The following is a 21,100-nucleotide window of genomic DNA, read 5'->3' as shown; positions in this document are numbered from 1 at the left end:
TGGCTTACTCACCTGCTTCTAACCCACTCTTGCCTAAAAACAACACAGTTTTTGAAATATTTACCCAAGACTAATGAGGATGTCAAGCCTAAGCCCTGTTTGCAGCAAATTTGTAGGTTTTTTTTCTAAAAATAAATGGAAAGATAATTGTTAAATATCTTATTAAAGTGATGATATTTGGCATACACGCTTTTCTAAATAGAAACCTTTGATACATTCCTTGAGATCTTTATTAACACAAAATCTTTAAATAAAAAGCCGTCTTTACTTTTTGAGAAAGAAAGAGTTGCAGACCACTTAAAATGGCAGTCTAAAAAGTATAGAAGCTACATATATTTTGCATGTCAATGATCTGTAGTCTGAACCACTGTATGTGCATGAACCAGGTATGACTGCAAACAAGTTGTGAACATCTATATGCTTTGTTTTCTTTATGACAACTACTTCCTTCTGAGGACATTGCAATGAACCCCTCTAATCACTCAATGATCTTGAGGGTATCTTCCAAATAAAATTATTATCTGATTCTATGATTATATGATTATATGTGCTTATAAAGGAATTGTAAAACTCTGGATAGTCACTTCTTTTAAGAAATTGTGGCGTTGCTGTTCTGCAGATGACTTTGTGAAAGCTTACCAACCCATTCTAGTAGAAAAACATAGGAAAACAGATAATAACTGGCTGCCTTTTTTGGAGTGTGGTGGTGTTTTATTCCAACGTGTGATGTGTTGAAACCAAAAAATGAGACAAAGCAAATGAATATCAAGGACAAAAGCTCAATAGTCTTGGAAAGGCAAATTATTCAGAGAGATACATGGTCACTAGCAATTATTGGCAGGTATTAGTAAAGAGGCAGATAGGTTGAGCTGGAATTCCATTTCGGTATATATTGAATCCTAAACATTTAGAACGGTTAGAATGTGCTGAACATCATAATCCAAAAGACAAGCTTTTATTAAACCTTGGGTGTAAAATTTGTTTCATGAGATAAATGAAAAATTAATCATGCAAGATCTATTCCAAATAATGGCAGAATACAAATACATGTAAAAAATATCAATATTTATAGTACAGTAACTAACTGTTTGAGAAAGTCCATTGCAGAGCCACAAAGATGTTTAAGGGAGTGGAGCATCTCCCTTATGAGTAAAGGCTAAGGGAGCTGGGTCTCTTTAGCTTGAAGAAGAAAAGACTGAGAGGTGACCTCATTAATGTGTATATATATATATATATGTAAAGGGTCATGAGGATGGAGCCAGGCTCTTCTCAGTGATAACCAATGATAAGACAAGGGGCAATGGGTGTAAAATGAAACACAGGAGGTTCCACTCAAGATAAGAAGAGACTTCTTCTCAGTGCGGGTGCCAGAGCACTGGAACACCTGCCCAGGGAGGTTGTGGAGTCTCCTTCTCTGCAGACATTCAAAACCTGCCTGGGCACCTTCTTGTGTAACCTCATCTGTGTGTTCCTGCTCCAGCGGGGGATTGGACTGGATGATCTTTCGAGGTCCCTTCCAATCCCTAACATTCTGTGATTCTGTGATTATTAAATTCTCAGAAGAAATTATCAAAAATGGAAGAAGCCAAATGTAACAGCTTATGTCTTGGATGTGATAGCTATACTGGCTTTCCACCAAATACTCTCCTAACCAAAAAGAAATTGCATTATTTCAGTCTTGGTTTGTCAAAGGTATGAAGGCATAGTGTGGTACATAAAACAAAAAGGTGCCAGTAATCAAGGTTCACCAGTTTTAATTAATTTGAGGAATAAACAAATATTCAGTTGACAAAGGGAACACTTTGGAAAACAAAGGAAGTAACTTTTGAAGCCAACAAGACTAAAAACAACGAAAGGATTAATAGAAAAAAATTTGGAATGTATTTACCTAAAAGGTGTCAAAAAATATTTGATATTTTTTAACCATGACAAAGAAAGTGTTTAAAAGGTAAGACTTAACATCAGTTTTATGAATAAACACTTCAAACTTGAGGCTGGATAGTAGAAGACAGCTGCAGAAGTACCAGTAAAGAAGTTCTGTTTTGTGTTTTTGACTTAAAAGCAATTATCCATATGTATTACTTTGTAGGTGGTTAGAACTTGAATGAATTGTGGGTTTATTTACCTGATGTCAGGACATATATAAATTTGTTCCTCTTCTATGTAGTTGTCGCTTTCTTCAAACTTGTGGGAATTTCATAGCTTTTATGATATTTTTCAAATTTGTAATGAATCATGCAAGAGATGCAAAGACTTTTAGAAAGTTAAATTAGCAAATAGGTAGTTAAAGATGGAAAATACTCTCACTTGCTTAGGAAGCTCGTTTTCATGAAGTTGAAGTCAGATCAAAAACCAGAGGAATGAAGCGAGTAAGGACTAAATCCCAGTATTAAATGTTGCTAATTAAAATAAAAGAAACAGCTAATTTTCATCAGCCAAAAAATAAAAATTCATGGAGGAAAGCAGAAGTGGATCTAATCTCTTGTGAGAACTGGAATGATGTTAAATTTAACCTGTAATTTGCTTCATTTTCTGCTAAGGATTATAATAAACAGACCAAAGAAAAGATATAAAATGAGGAAATGTATACAGAATTCCAGCTGTCAAGATAAATGGAGAGAGGACCTCACTCAAATGCAGAGAACTGGAAAATCTCTTTCCCACAACTCTGAAGAAATGGAAACATCCTATTTCAGGTGTGATACGAAATTTAATAAATTCACCAAGCCTGAAGTGATAAAATATGAGTGAATAGGCACAAAATGTAGTTGAACTTGAGAAAAATGAAAACAAAGTGATCTCAGAAATGATAAAACCATTAGTCTGAGTCCAGTAATGTGAATAACATTTCTTCCAGGCCTTGACTTGGCAGCAGCAAGACTTAGGTCCAATTACTAAACATCTAGCTCTAGTCCTCAAACAGAAACCTAAGGAAATTAAATCAAACTGACTGAATACTCGATGAACTTTACTTTCCTGTTTTCAAACAGAGAATCAAATGGCTTACAAAATAGTTGTTCTGTCTCTTCTTATTGAAGGAAGAGAAGAAAAAGAGAGAGTAAGAGAGAACAGGAGAGTACATACTAAAACAATTGACCAGCTTGCCTGGTATTGGGACCAGGTGTTGGCTCATAAACAACAAATGAGAAGAAGCAAACATGACACAAGTGTTAAGCACTTGCATAGAAAAACAAAACTAAAATGTTTTAATTTGGTTCAAATTGCCTTAAACATTTGATGGACAATATTTTCCAGATTTGCTCCAAGAACACAGAATTGTGTTGTTATACAGATTATTTTCTTTGTTCTATTCTCTACAGGCCTTTTTGTGAGTACTTGTCATAATCAGAAGTTAGGCATTAAACAAGAAATTAAAAAGCATTTGTGAAAAGCTGGTCTAATTGAATAACTTCACATTACATATAAACTAATATGTAAAAGCAAGAATATCAAACCAATATTCACTGTCTCAACCATCAGTTTTTGTTAAAAATTTTAGAAATAGAAATACTATTTGGAAATCCTTTGCCTCATATATTGCCTAGCTTCCAACATTTGCAACCCATTGAAGTATCCTTAATTTTTGCTCTTCTTAACTAATTAATATTTTGATTTTTTTTTATCGTTATTGATAACAAAGTAGAAATACAGAAGTTGCATCATATGATATATCAACAACTTCATTTTTAATCTACAAGATAAGAAAATTTATGCCTCTTACTAACTGAGAATAATAAATAGTATAGGAGTATCCTAGTTCATACCAATGTTGTAAATAATTGCTGGTTATACCTACATTGCTAAAAGAGATGGAGGGACAATACCTGGCTTCTAAACCAAACAGCACGGAAAAATTCACATCCTTGCTTACATCACATTCCCTTTTGCAGATTTGTTTTAGACAGAACTCTCTGGAGCCATCAAAACCTGAGGCGAGTAGTAAACTTACAGAGAGAACTGATCAGGGAGCCAGTTCTTGAATTCACTCTGGTCCTCTTTTATTATCTGTTTAGACAGATATCAGAGAATAGGAGTCTGTTCTGGTGTGGACTCTCCATGAAGACACATCTTCCTTCTGGACACATTCACCTACTCTGGCGTGGGATCATTCCCTAGCTGCAAGTGGATATCTGCTCTACCATGGACGTCCATGGGCTGCAGGGGGACAGCCAGCCTCAGCATGATCTGAACCATGAGCTACAAGGGGATCTCTGGTCCAGCACCTGGAGCACCTCTTGCCCCTCCTTCTTCACTGACCTTGGTGTCTGTAGGGATATTCCTCTCACATTCTCACTCCTCTCTCACAGCTGCTGTTGTGCAGTGGTTTTTACCCCTTCTTAAATATGTTATCACTGATGGGCTCTGATTTGGCCAACAGCAGGTCTGTCTTGGAGCTGGCTGACATTGGATACGTCTGACAAGGTGGCAGCTTCTGACATCTCACAGAGACTGCCCCTGCAGCTTCCCCACTACTGAAAACTTGCAATGTAAACCCAAATCAGAGACTAATCTTTTATTAGATATTTAGAAGGGTGTTTATGAAGAACAAAGCTGAACTGGGAATCAAATTAGGGGACATTTCTACGCCTGATATTTATCTGCTAGTAAATAATTTGAGAAATTGTTTCTAAGTACATAGTACGTCACTCCCTTTATGTTATGGCAGTTGGCGGCCTTTTAAACTCACGTAACTGTTGTGCTCATGTTAATGATAAAATCTTCTTGGGTTTCTTGCTTTCTGCACTCTAGTTGGAGGCAGGTCCAGCACCTTACTAGTTCAACGTTAAAAACATTCTTCTAATTATGAGCCTAAATTCATTCATGGTCTGTCTGTATTAAGTGATTCATGATATGACAATAATTTTTTGAGTACCTACTTTATACTACCTGATTTTTCAAGATGACACATACGAACTCGATGTATAATGAGTGCAGTCTAAAAGATGAACACTAAAGATTAATTATATACTGTACTGAGTAGTTCTTCTCTACCTTTTCTAGCTTACTATTAGATTCCTCAAGAAAATCCTTGAAAAAAATATTCTTATGAAATGTAAAAGTACTACAAGTAAACACTCAAGCAACAATTCAGCTAAGGGCAACCTCTCAAAATGCTCTTTATTTTGTTGCTCTTTCATTCTGAGAAAAAAATAATCTATTGGATTTTTTTTCTGATTCATTGTACCTCCCTTTTGAGGTTATAATGTCAGCTTGCTAATCTCAATGATTCTATGGTCTCTTCTGAAAAGAGTTGTGTTTTCTTTTCAATTTTTTTTTTTTTTTTGTTCCCATATTGGTAGCAAATGACAGCAAAGTGTTCTGCAGGAAAATGTGTGGTTTAATTTCAGTGACAGGTAGTACAATAACATTTTAAACCAAACATTTATACAAATTATATAAAATATATTTTTATACCAAATCAAATGCATATGGTTAATGAACCAGATAAACAAAAATAATAATTTAAAAAACAAAACAAAACAAAACAAACATGGGTTAATCAAAGGTATTTTTGTCTTCCTAGTAGAAGTATATCCTCTGTAACCTTACGCATACATTTCAATTGCCTCTAGTTTTGAGAGTGTTTTATTCTTCCATGACCAAGGAAAAGATGAGATTAATGCTCTGCTTCCATCCATAGTACAATGAGTTCTGGTTTTCTTAAGGCATAGGATAGAGATAGTTAGGAAAAGCAAATATTCAAAAAATTTAAAATTTAAACTTTAGCTATTGATGGAGGTTATATTAGGATACCACTGATCTTCGAAGGTGCTTTGAAACACAGTAACTGTTGTCAAGACCCCCTTGTAAAGGGCAGTAACTAAGTTGAACAAGACATTGTGGGTGATACTACTTTTTTCTCAGATTTTTTTCATGTTTCATGACAGTGGTAGAAGAAGTTTCACAATAGGATCAAAGCAGTAAAATCAGTCATTTTGTTTTCTAGAAATATTCGGATATTTCTTGTAATGACCAAGCAGAAAAATTAGATAGTGAAATTGGATGTTTATAATGCCAATTCAATAAATGACTGACATTTTCACTTGTTCCATGAAATTACAATGAAGCAGACATTTCATGAAGTCACTAAAAAATCAGTAATTTTACAGAAGAATTACTTTTCTTTATATACAGATCATGTTCCTTCATGAGAAAAAATGTCTCAGAATATGACTGAGAGGTGAAAAGGTTAACTTTCTTTGTAGTAATTTCTGGACATGGATCATACGTTGCTGGTGAGAAGGAAACTGAACTTTTCAGGATGTAGCCTGTGTTTCTGCATGTAGTGTGGATAAGTAGTTTTGTTAAAATTATTAGCAAGGAGCTATTTCTATTATTAGAAATTAGTCAAAACAAATGGAAATGGACATGGGAAAAATTTAAAAAATATCACAACAGTTTATTTTAATGAAAATAGTGTGACAACTATGCAGCAGCTTATTGAGTGATTAGCTGATTTGTACTCAGAGTTCACAACAGTTCACAAAATTTCTAAATGTCTGCCATGATAAAATGAATGTATACTCAAAAGTGAGTTTACAGATGTAACTTTACCTACTTTTTTCCTGTCTTGCTATGCAGAAAAAAAAAAAAAAACAAAAAACAAAACAACAACAAAAACAAACAAAAACCAAAAAAAAACCAAACAAACAAACAAAAAAACCCCACAAAACAAATCAAACCAACCAATCAACCAAACCTGGTTCTCAGCTTACATTTAAAGAATCATAGAATCATCAAGTCCAGTCGTTAACCTAAAATTGGTACTAAACCATGTCCCTAAGAACCTAATCTACACATCTTTTGAACATCATCCACGGATGGTTACTCAACCACTTGTCTGGGCAACCTTTTCCAATGCCTGACAACCCTTTCCATGAAAAAAAGAAAAAAATATTTTCCAGGTTTTAATCTTATTATATGACATTTTTGCTTTTTCCTTTATAGCAGATAATACTTCTTTTTCATTCAATTAAACTGTAAAACTTAATTCTGTGCCAAACTTATGCCTCTGAATAAACAGAAGTCTCATCTTTAGAACCTCTGCTGCACCCTATACAAAGGTTTACAACATTATCACCTACAGTCAAGGTTTTCACACACTTTTACTGTTTCAAATATTTTCTGTTTTAACCAGCACTTTCTAGAAGCTGTTAAAATTAATATAGAGTCAGTCTACATTGATCTCCATTAATCCTGACATACTCAGACAGACAAATTTAGTTTCATAAGACTGGAATGCCACATGGAGAAAAACACCTGCCTGGTATCAAGTTTGGTCTTTCATAAAATATGTTGGTGTGGGACTATAGTTTATGAAATAACTTTGTAAATTTATAAAATTAACACTTGACTTGGTTTGCAGTTCAAAATATGAAAGTTTTTTTTTTCCAGAAATACTAAAGATTTGCAAATTTTGATTACTTCAGTTAATATACCTTTTGTAAATATGGACATTTGAAATATGCAAAGTAAAAAGGAAAAGTTATAGTACCTTTAACTTATGAAAAAAAAAAAAATTCCAATCTTTGAAACACAAAGTTGTTTCAGAAGTTCTATGTTTTTACCTATGTAGAATTTTCCACCACAACATATAGAAGTAATGGTATTTGAATGTGAATTTTCATGGGTAACACACACAAAATATACCATATCTCTAAGTATAATTCTATACCTATCCAATCAAAGTAGTCTTAGTACAACCTTATTGCGGTCTTTGGAATAGTCTTAAGCCACTTGAGTACCCCATGTTTACCTTTTTCTGGTTAACAGACCTACCCAGGCTTAGACCTAGAAACATTTCCCTAATAACCACACCTTGGTGGGCCACTTAAACATTTGGACCCCTTTTTATCAGAACAAAACTCTTATGAACACAGAAAGAAGTGTGGAGATATATATATGCATGTATACATATATATAATTTACCTTAGTTTTTATTTTATTTCCCACATTTTTGCTACTTGTGAGGATGGTGTGAGAGTCAAATATAAATGCAATTAAAAAGATTTTTTATTTTATTTCTTTTTCCAGTTGTAGTGATACAGTGTGTGTAGGCAACAATGTCATATAATGCTTCCTTTTAGCTGACTTAATTCCAACTTGAAATATCACATTGTCACAAGTTTCAGCAATAGTTTGATGGGTGGATGAGTTAGTTAAGAAAAAGGAAGGAGTCAAAAAAGCACTGTACTAGAATTTAGTCTAGAAATTTCAGACAGGCAAAATAGTAAATATAACAGGATGGAACCGCAGGCAGGTATATAAACACCTAATACCTATTTAATAGGTTTCCATCTATCCTTCCTCCTTCAGAGCTATCCATATTTCATTCAGCAGCACATCATATTTCTAGATCTCTTTTTCAGAAATGTTCTAAAATTCATATTGAGAGCAATTTTTCATGAGCATCCTCTTGGATCCAGGCTAAACTTTATTGCATTTATCATAATTTACCTGATTTACAGATTGGTGGTTATCTGAAAGCAAAATCATGAATGTTAACTCAAACAACAAGCAATGAAACAAAACATAAAACCAGTAAAACCAAAAAAAAAAAACCAGAAGCCTAACAAACCAAAAACTCTTAAAGCTTTGTATTTCACTGTAGTATACCTAAATATATTACAGTGTTCTCTGCCAAAATATAGTTTCCATACTGAAATGTTCCCATGTCTCAAAAAAACAAACAAAAGTTGTTCACAAGACAGAAATTTATATGTAAAAGATACGGTCAAAAATCCAGTTGTTAAATCCAGCCCAATAGTTAAAAATCCACTCCAAATCCAATCCTGTTTTTATACTCTTGGCCTTTTGCTGGTCTTCCTTCAGTATGTTCTTGCCCCTTTTGTACTGGGGTGTCCTGAACTGGACACAGCACTCCAGAGTGTGAATGTGAATACAGAGTAAGGACTACTTCCGTCCAACTGCTGGCAACTCTTCTCCTTATGAAACCATGAAGGCTGTCAGTCTTCTTAGCTGCAAGGGTAAATTACTGGCCCATGGTCAACTTGTTGTAGACCAGGACCTCTAAGTCCTTTTCTGCAAAGTTGCTTTCTAACCACTAAGCTCCCAGTCTGTTGTGATGCATGAGTTATTTCTTCCCAGGTGTCAGACTTAGGATTTCCCTTTGCTGAACTCCACAAGATTCACATTGTTGGCCCATTTCTCCAGCTCATAGAAGTCCACCTGAATGGCAGCACACCCACCTATTTTATCTCGTAATTTGCTGAGGGTGTACGTTCTATCCCAGAATCCAGGTCATTAATGAAGATGTTAGACAATATTGGACCAAATAGTGACTCCTGGGGTATTTGACTAGCAATAGGCCTCCAGCTTCACTTCGCATGACTGATCACCCCACTTTAAGCTTGGCAGTTCAGCCAGTTTCAGTCCGCCTCCCTCATCTGACCTATACTTCATCAGTCCATCTATGGTGAGACAGTGCCAAAAGCCTTGCTAAAGTCAAGATAAAAACAAACAAAAAAATCCACTGTTCTACTCATGTTCACCAATCTGGTAATTTCATCATGAAAGTCTATCAGGCTGCTCAGCCATGATTTCCGCCTAGTAACTAATGTTTCCAATCACCATTGTGTTCTTTTTTGTGTCTAGAAATGTTTTCCAGGATTATTTAGTCTGTCACTTACCCAGGGACTTTGATGGGGCTGACTGGCTTGTGGTTCTCTGGATCCTACTTCTTGCCCATCATGAAAAAAGGAGTTACATTTGCTTTTCTCTAATCTTAGGAACTTCATCCCATCACCATGGTCTTTCATAGATAATTGAAAGTGGCTGTGCAATGACATCAGCCAGTTCCCTCAACTCTTATGGGAGCATCCCAATTTGAGTTCATTCCCTTGCAAACATAGTAAAAAAAAAAAAAAAAAAAAAAACAAAAAAACAAACCAAAAACTTGATCAGTGTATCACACAATGAAATTAAACATTTCATAAAATCTACTGTGTGCTGAAATGCTTTCTCACGTCTTTAAACAATATTCAATCTCAATAGTTTAAATCCAATTGTGCATTCATACTGCAGAACAAAACCAGACTCAAAGCTTCTGTGGTTTCCTAGCAAAGGAGAAATTGAAACTATACAGGCTTTGAATAGCTGGTGATTTGACAAGGTTTTGTTTGTTTCTTTGTTTGTTAATATTAATGGAATGACCCTCTTTCTTACAGCACCCACAAGATTTCAGATGCCGTGCTCAGTGTGCTGAGATGGCTAACTCTGAGATGGGCTGTTTTGACAGCCCTTCCTCAGCCCTGCGCTTGGATCCAAGGAGCTGAGCCCCTGATGCTTCAGTTGTGACCTGCTTGGCTCCTGCCTGCCTGCCTGCAGCATCCAAAATAAAAGGTGTTGTTTATTCAGCTACTGCAGCTGGGAAATTTGCGGTGGAGATCCGGCATACTGGGATCTGCCTGGCTGCTCCTGCAATATGGTACTTGCTTTTCGGTGCTGAAGCAGTGTTGTTGCTGTTGGCAACCACAGCCCACTATTAACATGCAGCCATTATGTTGCAAAAGTATTGAACACCAGATGAAAGTGCTATTCAGTGGTAATTTGTAAACAATATATAGCATGGACATTACAAGATTTTCTAGGAGAAAAGAAGGATTTAGATGTCAAACACTTCCTAGGATTTGTCAGGCTTAAATTGCCAGATGTAAAATCACACATATAGGAAAAATATTTTAATTAATATTATAGATTATTTAGAATTTTTAGAAATTCAGAAAGACTCTTAAATATCCAAACTTCATTTTATCACTTAACTTTGGACTAATTAAACACCAACAAAATTATATCAAGCAACTGCTATGAAATATTCTTTAATAATTCTCCTGGTACAGGTAGTCACTGTCATAACTGAATGTCAACCCATCATTAGGGACTAGAAAAAAAGTAATTTTCCTAATAGAGAAATTGACTAAAATGCCACAGGGTGTTGTTGGGATTTTTTAACTGATCATATTGAAGTCACTGATTGTACAAAACCAGCCTCAGTGGGATAGAGAAAGGTTGATAAATTTTGCAGTAATAATGTCTCACAAACTGTCTTTTGATTTGAGGAAACTAACTTCTAATCAGTGGTAACAGCAGAAGTGTGAACTACTAATAAAATGCACGTTTATCAGCTTTATGAATAATCATGCGAATGACAGAATGGCAGAATGATAATGAGATGAGCCATCTAAACTACTCCAAATCTAGTCCAACAACTAAACATATCAGAACACCTCTATATTTCAAAAATTTAAAAAAATAATAATTTGGCCAGACTCATTATGTATTTCCCCCTGCTGATCAGTTTTCTGGTGATATTTGAACATTTTTATCCTTTCAAATGGAATTATGTGATGTAAAGACCAACCTTAAGAGCTCCAATAGATACATTTATGAAATATTAAATATCTGGAGTCAGAAGAGTCAACTGTTGCAAAATGTTGTTCAATTTACATCAGTTGAGATGTTTATTTTCACCTAATACAGAAAAAAAAACCAAACCTAATTTGTCATTAGGTGGACAGCCAAGGCTTTTGGCATATAAGCCCTTCAATTCCTCCCACTTATATCTGTATTTACCACCCTTCTGCTGATACTCACTCAGGGCTTACAATTCAATCATATTAGATACTACAGGAACAGATTCAGGAGGACATAGATAGATGCTACACAACTAAACTTCCTATTCATGTCTAACTTCTGAGATTTTATCAGTGGCATCTGAACTCAGATTCTCATAGCTGGTGATGTACCAACTTTGTGATCTCCTGTCGTGGACTCACTCCTCAGCATATCTCTGGAGGTGCACATGACCACCCAAGTCAGTTTCTCGGCTACTGACTCCATCCAGTGTATGGGAATGTTTCTTCATTAATATCAGACAACACTTAGCCTTGAGGATTTCTAAGGAATTCATTGACATCTGTTGTTAGTTCACCATCTTGTCCACACAGCAGGTCACCAGAATTCGGAGTTAGCACATATTCTTCTAACGAGTTAACGTTCCCAGGATACTGTAGGCCATATGAAGATATCTCCCAGTGTATTTCTTGCAGTTACCATGAAAATGTTTGCCATCTGCAGTGATTGTTTCACTTTGCAGACCGAATCTGGAGATAAGCTCCTAGGATCTGTACACAGGATTTGTAGTTCTGTCCCAAACTAACCTTATCACCCATCTCTTCCCTAGTGACAGTTTTCCTCAGTAAGAAGTTAATCCTCTGTCAAGGTCTCTCTCCCTGTGATCATCTTCCTCACAATGCAAGTAACAAGCATGTCAACCTTAACTACTATGGTTGGTTGTCCCATGTTCTCCTATAGTTAAGAGAAGTAATCAGAAGGTTTGGTTTTGTGGGCTTTTTTTAAATTTTAATTTTTATTTTGTTGTTGTTGTTGTTTGGTTGTTTCTTTTTTTAATAAGTCAGTTCCTGCAAGAGGTGTCTAAAACAATTTTCCTGTCAATTTCTACATGTCAATGCATATCTCACTTCAGGATCACTCTATTACATAGATTTTTTGATAGGTCTGGTTTTCTGGGTCTTAGCTGAGTAAAGTTCAGGTAAATTAATCTTTCTGATTCATACTATTTGCCTGAGAGTTTCTATTTGAAAAATATCCTGATGGTGATTTAAAATCATATAATCATAGAACAGCTCAGATTAGAAAGGTCTTTGAAAGATCACCTGGTCCGAACTTTTGTGGAAAAGGAAAACTAGATGAGTTTATCTATTAACCTGTCCAACTGCATCTTGAAAACCTCCAGTGATGGAAAGTCTACCACAGGCCTGTTGAGAATGAGACCAGCAGCTCCAGAGTCCAATGGTGCAAAGATATGTCTCTTCAGTGTTGATTCCAAAACTGTGATAGCAGTCAGGGGATAATACAGACATTAACCTCATCTGGGTTGTGCATGAAAGAAAATTATTTTCAGCCTCTTTTAGGACTGCTTGTTAGGAGCTAGTTTCTTACTATGCATACTAATCAAAGTGTGTGTTCCTCAGGAACAAGTTCTTGAAATCTACAGTGAAGATAGATAAGAGAATCAGGTGTCTAGCACTGGACTATTGAACTGTGACTAAATGTACATACCTCATCTACAGTGGTGTCTAGACATATTGTGGATCCCTAATATAGGGTAGATGGATGACACCAAATGAGACTGTGTTAATACAACACCTAGCCAAGTAGGATCTTGATACAATTAATAAAAAGCTTTTCTAGAAATCTAAATACATATAAGACTGGGTCTGTAATGTCTAAAACACTTATTTTTGTCATTTGTAATCTACTGAAAGCAAAAAAAAAAAAAAGTGGATGAATATCATGGAGACTATAGGAAATAATTTTAAATCTTAGTGAAAGTAATTGGCTGAAAGTATGAGAGTTAACAACTTACACATCAAAGGAGTCTCTGGCAGCCATCATGGTGGCAGCTAAGAGTGAAGGAGATGTGGATTCTTCTGATCTGAACCTGAACTTCAGACTTTAACTTGTCATTAAAACGCTGACTGGTGGAAAAAGCTATGGCTACTGTTTGCTGATCGAAGTCAGAACAGCATTTGACTACGTAATATCTTTAGATCAAGATTAAGATATTTTATGGAATAAAATAATGCTAGAATTAATGAATGGTATTAAAGATGTGGAGAAATCCTGAAGAATAAATGGGGGAGCATGTGACACTAAATTGAGATCTATTAGGAGTCACATATACACGAATAAAAGGGGGAAACATTTCAATAGATGTTAAAACAAATGGTCAGCCAGAAGAGTTGACCATAATGCTCACAGAAGAAGCTGTGTGTTCTGAAGTCTAGATGTTGTGAAATTATGGAAGGCTATAAAGAAAGCTGCTGTAAAGTTTAAAGGGATTAGAAATAAAGGTAAAGTTTAAGTTTTCAGCAGATGCATAGTCATGAAAGTAGAAGATAAACCATATAGTGATGACGGAGACAAATCCATGAACTAATGCAAGGTCAAAAATAAAACAAAGGTTAGAAAAATATCAAAGCTGATAGGAGAATATCACCAAGAAGAAAAATATAAAAGATTGAAATATTATTTTCTTTGTTCTTTGGTACAAAAAAAAATATAAAATTATATTTTTAACTGATACTGAAAATATCAAGTAAGGGCAACGTGGTAAACTCCAAAGGAATAACCTTATCCATTTGGAAAACTGAAGTAATTACATATATATATAAAACATTATACACATATAATGTTATATATACTATTTATAATTATATATATAATTATAAAATTATAATTAGACTGTTGAGTTTCACTATAGACTGTTAGAAATCTTACCAAAACTAGGTTTCTTCTATGGTCTTTGAAATAAAAAGGAAACTCATAATGGGATTGAATGCAGCATGGATTTGCTAAAGTTTGTTGAAAAGTGTTAAAGCAATAGAATTAGATAACACATTGTCTTTGATAAATTATTTTGTAGACAAGAGAATTATATTAGGTTTCTTCTATCTGGCCTTCAATAAATAGAAACAGTACAGATGGAAATTATCAACCAACGAGAAGAAAATGAAGATTTGTACTCAAATAATAGGTTATGTAAAAAACTGTTTGAAATGTTATTGTCAATGTGTAATGATGAAGAAGAAACTATCAGAACTGAATGAGACTAAATTTGGAGTTCTTGAAGAACAAAAAGATGATGGACAGCTATTATTTGCTGGTTTTACATTTGGGGATTTTTTTGTTTTATTTTAACCGAATTACATCTATTGACAACTTTAAGTTGGAATTTGTTGAGAAAACCAAGGTTTAATGAAATAAAACAGAAATATCTGGACAATCTTGAGAAGTAAGTAGAATTAAATTTAAGAGCATGAACTCAAAATTTGAGTTCACTTATAAAATTTATGATTTTCATTTGGCAACGAAGGAGATCACAGTATCACAGTATCACAGTATGTTTGGGATTGGAAGGGACCTCAAAAGATCATCTAGTCCAATCCCCCTGCTGGAGCAGGAACACCTAGGTGAGGTCGCACAGGAACATGTCCAGGCGGGTTTTGAATGTCTCCAGAGAAGGAGACTCCACAACTTCCCTGGGCAGCCTGTTCCAGTGCTCTGTCACCCTCACTGAGAAGAAGTTTCTTCTCAAATTTAAGTGGAACCTCTTGTGTTCCAGCTTGATCCCATTACCCCTTGTCCTATCATTGTTTGCCACTGAGAAGAGTCTGGCTCCATCCTCATGGCACTCACCCTTTATATATTTATAAACATTAATAAGGTCCCCCCTTAGTCTCCTCTTCTCCAAACTAAAGAGACCCAGCTCCCTCAGCCTTTCTTCATAAGGGAGGTGCTCCACTCCCTTAATCATCTTCGTTGCCCTACGCTGGACCCTCTCCAGCAGTTCCCTGTCCTTCTTGAACTGAGGGGCCCAGAACTGGACACAATATTCCAGATGTGGTCTCACCAGGGCAGAGTAGAGGGGAAGGAGGACCTCTCTCGATCTACTAACCACCCCCCTTCTAATACACCCCAGGATGCCATTGGCCTTCCTGGCCACAAGGGCACAGTGCTGGCTCATGGTCATCCTGTTGTCCACCAGGACCCCCAGGTCCCTTTCCCCTACACTGCTCTCTAATATGTAATCTCCCAACCTATACTGGAACCTGGGGTTGTTCCTGCCCAGATGCAGGACTCTACACTTGTCCTTGTTAAATTTCATCAGGTTATTCCCTGCCCAGCTCTCCAGCCTGTCCAGGTCCCGCTGGATGGCAGCACAGCCCTCCGGCGTGTCAGCCACTCCTCCCAGCTTGGTGTCATCAGCAAACTTGCTGATAGTACACTCAATTCCCTCGTCCAAGTCATTAATGAATATATTGAATAATATTGGCCCCAGCACTGACCCTTGGGGCACTCCACTAGATACTGGCCTCCAACTAGACTCCGCACCATTGACTACCACTCTCTGGCTTCTCTCCCTAAGCCAGTTTGCCGGGCGCGGTGGCGCGCGCCTGTTGTCCCAGCTGTGCAGGGAGGCAGAGCCTGTCGGATCGCTTGAGCCCAGGGTTCGAGTCCCGCAGAGCGGCGCTGAGGCTGCCGGAGCTGTGTACGGTGTTGAACCCCGGAGGGGTGGGGCCGGGGGCACCATGAGTAGTAGTAGTAATGAGATGAGAAAAAAGACTCAAGCTACCCATCTCCTAGTAGATAATTTAGCTCAATTAATGTTAGGTGGCTACATTTTAAATGTTTATGTCAGATCTGATCAACCCAAACTCCTTTAGCAGTCAACAAAGAAAACAGGCACCTTTCAGAAGTGAGTACCGCAAACAGTCTTAAGCATCTGCCTTGGGAGGAGATGAATTGTGCCCTGAGATGTGGTTGCCTCTGTGAAGGAAGAATAAACTGCTACATGAGTTATTAAAAAAAAAAAAAAGTTCTTCCAGTCCGGATACTACTACCTTGCTTGACTACAACATACCATCAGATGTGACAATCAAAATGGCAAATGAAATCTTAGGCAGTAAAAACAAAGGCAGTAAAAACAAAATGAGGGAGTAGAAACAAAGCAATGTACTGAACTTCTTAAATATATAAGTGAGACGTTATTTAAATACTCTGAACAGGGTGCCCATGATAAGAAAAGTGAAATTTAACTGAAAAATGTGTCATAAAGTATCAGTTTATAGGTACATTAGAAAAAAAGGAAAAGCTATTTAAGACAAAAATCAGTACTGGCATGTAAAACCATAAACTGATGATGTGTATTTTTAGGGTGGAGATTAGAAGAGCATTTCTAACTATCAGAAGATAGAAGCATACAAATTTTTAGAAGAGTAGTCAGATCAGAACAAACTCTAATATGAAAGTCTGGCAGTTTATGAAGTTGATTATAGTATGTGGCTATAAACGAAAAAGACACTTGATAGGCTTGATAGTCCAAGAAATCCAATCCTGTTGTAGTCTCTGATATTGATTAAGGAAATTATTGTTTTGTGAAATATTTTAGCTAAGATAAATCTTTGCCTGCAGAGGCAATGTGAAAAAAAAATACTTCTGCAAATGTTAATGCCTTATAAGGAAAGGATTTAAGTAGGGAAATATATATAAAATCAGCTACAAACTAGAAAAAACCCACAATGTTATCAAATTTTGGGAGCCTTCATACCTGAAAGTGGAACTGAAGCTTTATGATTCACTCCTATTCCTAATTAAAAAACTTTATTCCCGTCTTTTATAATGAAAAGCTAGTTTCACATACCTTGTTTTGTTTTGGTTTTGTTTTTATGTTAAGTTAAAAAACTAGCTAGTAAATATTGAACATATTTTTTAATAAGCAGGATTTCAATTTACGTTATTTACATTTTAAAACCTTTTTATTTCATACTGTAATTTATTATAAAAATAAATTACATGCAATAATTAGTAATGTTGAGAGGTGGTATAGCAGGTTGAAATTTACGTTACTGAAATTTGCCATTTGAAATTAAAGTATATAAAACAGGATTCATGTCACACTTTGGAGACCTAAATTTAAGCAGTAAATGGACCTTACAGGGTAGTGTTCAAGTTCATATTCAGGTGTTTATATGTAAATTTCTGTGCATAACCTAGTTGTCCTAGTTGCCATGGAGATCGATGGAGATTTAATCAGTAGAGTGAATGGATCCTAGAGAGCTATTAAGACCAAAGCCTAACCCACACACAAGAGCAGTACCATTTAAGAAATCCAAGGTCATCTGACACAAGATGTGGAGTGGCAGCTATGTGGAATAAGCTGAGGCATTTCAAATGGCATTAGATGCCTAGTGTGAGCATCAGAGTTGAGCCTTTAGGGCAGTTAGTTAGACAGACAGTTTCTTGAGGTGCCTGTCTCCCTCTGTCCTTATGGAAGAGAACACAGCTGATTCTCTATATGGTGGAAGGAGATGATGGGCTAGGCTGGGCTGGGAAAGGAAGGCAGAGCAGGGCAAGGCAAGGAAAAAATACTTCAAGCAATAGTTGAGGAGACTTTGCAGAATGAGGTGAAGAAACGTGAAAAAAAGAATTAGGAAGGGTTTCTCACTTTTTCGAAGTAAACCACTGTGATGGATTCACTGAACTTATCATATCAGCAGTGTTTAAAAAGTAATGAAGTTTTCTTTGTAATACAGGTATAGGATATGAAATTTATTGCCACAGGAGGCAAGAAACCAAAACTGACTGAAGAAACTCATGGAAAAAAATAACTTGAAAGTTAGTAAGTACAATGAGGTAGTTACAATGTCCAGCTGGTTAAGCCACCTGTCCTACAGTAACTAAGAGTACACTGAAGTTTCACAAAAATGGGAGAAAACTGTAAGTAGAAGGTCATGGATTCTGGTGCTCCCTCACTGCTGTTCTTTAGAGGAACTGTTATTTGTATGTCATATCAACACTTAATCCAGGGATGCATATTATGCCAACTTTTCATCTTATCCCAAAACCTGCTTTCCAGAGCTGAGGCAGGACTCTATCCTGACTTGCTGTTGAATTCACTTGGCCATGTGACATGATCACTCATTGGAGATACTCTGAGAAGACAACAAACTCCACCCCATTATTTCTTCACCATTTTCTTATTTCAGTCTTCATTCTCACAACTTACCTCACCAGTTTTCCTTCTCACTTTGAAGCTGCTGTTTGTGTAGTTTCTAATCTACATTTCTGTCCTACTATAACTCTCACCCTCTATACACACACATACACACAGACACATACAGAGAGGTGTAAGTCCTTGCTTTTATTTTCCATATTTCCTCTCTCTCTTTTTAAACCCATATCCTCCTTCCTGCTCAAAAATAAGCAGAAACAAATCAAGCAAACAGCAGTACCATCAAGTTGTATATAAAACGAACCTAAGTAACCATGTAATTATTCTCACTCTATTGCCGCTGCTCTTTATTGTTCTCAGTTATTGTGTCATCTTTCATATTGTAAGACTGTAGGCTCCTTGGGGAAGGACCTGCATCATTTATTTTCTCTTTGAAGTACCTTCACCACCTCAGGCACTTTGTGAGTAACAAATAATAATAATAACCATTAATCAGGTAATGGGATCAGTAGAAAGCACCAGTCATTGCCAATTAAAATCTTAGCAACAGTAGACAGGTTCCTACTTCAGCATTTATAAAGTCTTTTCTTTCTGCTCCTTTCTCATTAAGAAGTCAACTTGCTTTATCCAATGTAAAATACAAGACCTCTCCAAATGTCCTTTATTTATATTTACTTTTATGCTTTTTTTTTCCTTCATACTGAAAGAATGAGTGAAATTTACAAACCCTATGTTTGAGTGGCCCATGACTTAAAATACATATCTGTTTTCTGTTCATTCCAAATACCAAAGGTGATTAAAACTGAGGGTATTGGTTCCGTTGAGAGCATACTGTAATTGCTGGAGCTGAAGGTCTACATTATCAGAGGAGGTGAAGGAATTTAATTTCATTAGTTGCTATTGAAATCCAATGAGTTTTCAGCACCTAACTAGTATAATCAAGGATGACTGAATCCAAAATGACACAGCATTTCCATACAGCTGATAGCAAGAGGTATTTTTGTACTGCAGCTTGTCTGCACTGTAAGAATCAGATAAATGAAAGCACTTTTGCTCCTTTTTCTTCTTATGCCTTTTGTTCACAAAGACAAAAATAATAATAAAAAAATAATAAAAAAAATTCAATAGTATTTCTAAACAACCCATTTATATTCAGATCTTTTTTTTCCCCTGACTGGTAATGACAAGACATTCAGTGTATTTCTGCTTATTATCCATTTACATCTTACCCTATTTATATCTATATCCAAAGCTTTCATATAATTATTCTTTACAACTTTAATTATAGCAAGACACCACATAATGTTGATAAAGACCTTTAATTTCAGGTCTAAGACTTAGAATTTCCAGAATAAATGGTAGAAAGATGCTCTCTTTATTACGACAAATAAAGTGTCTTAATTTAAAATGTTGATAGAGACACACTTTAGGCACAGATCGTTATGTAATTCTAGTGAATACATCAGTTTAATCTCTGAACACTTCCCATTTTCCCCACAATCCATTTGTTTTCTTGTCCAGTTCTATAATTCTTTTCTGCACAACCTAAAGGCTTATAAGCTCATAAAAGGCATATGTACATAACTTCTATATATTTATGTATCAATAGATAAATCCTAAATGGCATATAGAAATAATTTCAGAAAACTCATTTCTCCAGAATGCCAAGGTTTAGAGGAGATAAATTAAAAAAAAAAAAAAAGTGAGGGAGGTGGGGAGCATAATGATAAGTAAAATTATTTTTACATACATTTTTATACACAGATATATCCATTCCCATAGAGATATAAATATCTCACAGTCTCTACCTTTGCTTCTGTTTGTTGTTGTTTTTTTTTTAAACTATTATTCTGGTCCAGTAACTCATTTATAAACTGGATGATAGCCTCTTTGGGAGAAAAGCCATGTTTTGTTTCTACTGTGAGACACATGGCCTACCTTTGGGGATTTGACGTTAAACACCAATGTGGGTGTCTTCATTTCTGTGCTTAATATTTCAGATACTGCCCCAGCTATTTCTTCCCACAGCATGTAACTTGGAGCAAGGTGCTATTTTCTATGTCTTTAAAAACTGGCCTACAGAAGGTGTGGTTAGAGAATATGGTAGCACACTTTTGATATTTTAATTAATATAAAATGAATAAGAGTAGTAACAGAGTCATCTCTCAGGTATTTTATGAAAGCTTAGAATCATAGTCTGTGCATGGTGATCCTGGAGGGTGCCCAATTTACCATCATGTAATAGGGCTTGTGCCATTCAACTTTATTGGTGTCACCTGTGAGGCTATCTGGATTAGCTAGCTTTCATTCTGTCCTATTGTCATGCTTTGTGCTGACCAAAATGACTGAACACTCCCACATTCAATTTTATAATCATTAGAATAACTTCTTCTCTCATCCATTCACCACGAAATATGTGTTAAATGTGAGGTGAACTAGTGGTGGCAGGGTTTTTGGTTGGTGTCCCCATAGGTGGCATGAGGATCACGCATAAAGACTGGATGTAGACTTATGGAAAGAAGCAGATGGTGGAGGGTTATACAG

Source organism: Streptopelia decaocto, assembly GCF_964273445.1.
Source record: "Streptopelia decaocto genome assembly, chromosome: 1".
Classification (NCBI taxonomy): Eukaryota; Metazoa; Chordata; class Aves; order Columbiformes; family Columbidae; genus Streptopelia; species Streptopelia decaocto.
Note: the sequence above shows the minus strand (reverse complement) of the source record.